The sequence below is a fragment of the Electrophorus electricus genome, chromosome 21 (genome assembly GCF_041902795.1).
Source record: "Electrophorus electricus isolate QZ-2024a chromosome 21, ASM4190279v1, whole genome shotgun sequence".
NCBI lineage: Eukaryota > Metazoa > Chordata > Actinopteri > Gymnotiformes > Gymnotidae > Electrophorus > Electrophorus electricus.
This window is the reverse complement of record NC_137517.1, coordinates 5265001-5267500: the sequence shown is the minus strand read 5'-3', so window position 1 is coordinate 5267500 and position 2500 is coordinate 5265001. Positions and strand designations below refer to the sequence as shown.

The 2500-nt window shown below is 39.3% G+C and overlaps 1 protein-coding gene across 1 annotated transcript in view; it reads right to left on the bottom strand.

Annotated features, from left to right (window-relative positions):
- Positions 1 to 2500, bottom strand: part of calcrl2 (calcitonin receptor-like 2) — a 20950-nt gene that overhangs the window by 9789 nt on the left and 8661 nt on the right. The window lies entirely within an intron of this gene.

Genomic DNA, 2500 nt, shown 5'->3' with positions numbered 1-2500 from the left:
AGTAAAAATGTTTTATAAATGGTTGAGATATAGTACAGCAATTCAAAGCTGTTATTCAAAGCTTGAATAAACACAAAACACATTAAAACACATGTGACTATACTGTGAGTTTCCCATTTTTGGAGATGTCTTGGGGATTTTGAATGCCTAAATGATTGCTCCATTAAAATGTATTTAGGCCCAGTGAGAGGCAGCAGTGGAGTCATACTGAAGTTTCTCAATACCGAAACTAGTTTTGTGTTGTGCAATTGCACAAAAAGACAATTTTAATAAAATACAAGCTTACAAATAGTGACACTGTTTTTTAATAAGGTGCTTTTATCATTATGCACAGTATAATAAATGCAGTCTTAACAGAGCTGTGATCAAGATCAGTGTCATTACATGTCCGATCATGCTGAGCAAATTAGTGTTAAACAATGTTAGAAAAGATGTTAGTCTTACAAGACTAATTTAAAAGGAAAAAAAGTTACATTTCATAGAATGCGAACATGAATGTCGGCTTTGTAAAAACAAACAACCCCCCCCCCCCCAGTAAACTACTAGGTAATGCAACATTGCTCATATATTACAACAGGCCATACGATATGGAAATAGGAATTTCTGCCTAGGGTTATGGGAGCACATTGACCAATCACAATGCAGTTCATTGACACTGACCAATCACAATCTAGTTCACCACCATTTTAAAAAGGTTCTCGCGAATCATGCGGTCCCTGCCAAATGCACATCACTCTTTGTCGAATCAGTACTGTCTTTGCCCATGTCACATGAAAAAAAGCATTTTGTCACATTATTAAGGCTTATTAACATTCACACAAACCTTCACAACTGATCCAGTTAGATCTGAGCATCTGCCATCCTTGCACAGTGTGTCATTAATCACTCAAGCGGGGCTAATGACACACTAACACAGCACGGGAGGTTTTTTTGTTTTTTTTTTAAACCTTTAGGTCTTAAAAAGGACACTGCAGGATATTCATGATCTGCAGGTCAAAGCACTACACTGGGATGAGAAACAACCAGGAGTCTACCTGCGAACATTTGCTACATTTCACATTAAACAATAATAATGACACGAATAAAGATTTTCCTTTTTAGTTCTGAGACGAGGTGTGTCAGTACTGGCTTCTGTTACTTATTGTGTAAATATGATCGTCACATATCTTCTTTAACTTCTCTTGCTAATAACAGTGAAGCTTTCAAGGTTCTCCTTAAAAAATCACAACTTCAGTAAATCTCAGGTCAATGTCATTGGTAGTTTAATGCTTCCACTATGGTCTGAGTGGGGTGATGAATCGAACTCCCCACCTTCTGTTCACCCAACTGTCCAGAACATAAGGCCTTGCGTCATCTGCCATGATTACAAAATCGATCACTGACCTTCGACCCAAGGCGCTCTGGTAGACATCACCAAAGACATGACATCACCCAAACTCTTCTGAGCAGAGGTGAGGAGGTGTTGAACTCTACTCAGGATATTGTTAATGGTTAAGTTTAAGGATCTGTGCAACCTGGTGGACATGCCCTTATATCAGGAGGCAGTGTCTGGAACCGCCAGCAATTCAAATTCCATTTCTGTGGACGTCATCATGGTAGTAAACAAGTTGGATGGCAGTGAGGGTGAAGAGGATGAAACTCAACCATGGATGCAGAAGTTGTGTGCACACTTTTTCCTCATTTGGATTTTCTCATATTTCTCATTTAAAATCCCATAATCATACAATATTTCTTTATAACTATATACAAATTCTTATTTAGTCAATATAGTTTACAGTTGCACACAATCTGCAAAACATCTGCAAACACTTCTCAGCACATGAAGCAGCTCTCATCGGGATCATGCCTGTCTAACACTGGTGTCACCAATCAAGACTCAGTATGTCAGTGAACTATAACCACATCACAGTACATAATTGTGTTTTTTTTTACTCAGTTCTCCTAGTTGCCTGAGCGTATACTGTAAACTCACATACTGATTCAGGAAAAAGTCAAACTTAGCAACGACAAAACAAAAATGGAACAAGAAATACCCCAGAGAAGAAGAGGCAGAGGAAGACAAAGAGGATGGGGAAGACAAATATTTCCAAGGACATTTGAGCAATTCATGTGGATAGTGGCATAAACCATGGAATGAACAGGAAGGAAGCTGGACATATCTGTGGCCAAGTCCTCATGATCAACACACCGATGTCTGACATTGTGGGGTTTTTGTTTGTTTCTTTTTTTGCCTGTTTTTGTATTTTTACATAAATATCCGTAAACATGCAGCACTGCTGCAATACTGCATCGCCCTCGGTTTGAAGTCCGAGTCCGAGGTCACGGGACTCTCCCAGAGAAGACTGAAATGCTCCCTTCATGTGCTCCCTTGAAATTACCCTTTGTGTAGAATTTCTTGGGAATTTGTTCATAAGTGATGGGGAAAGGGAGCATAAGACTGACAAACAGTCTTGTGGTCTCTGACCACTGGATTTTAGTGCTAGGATGAAGCTCTCTGTGG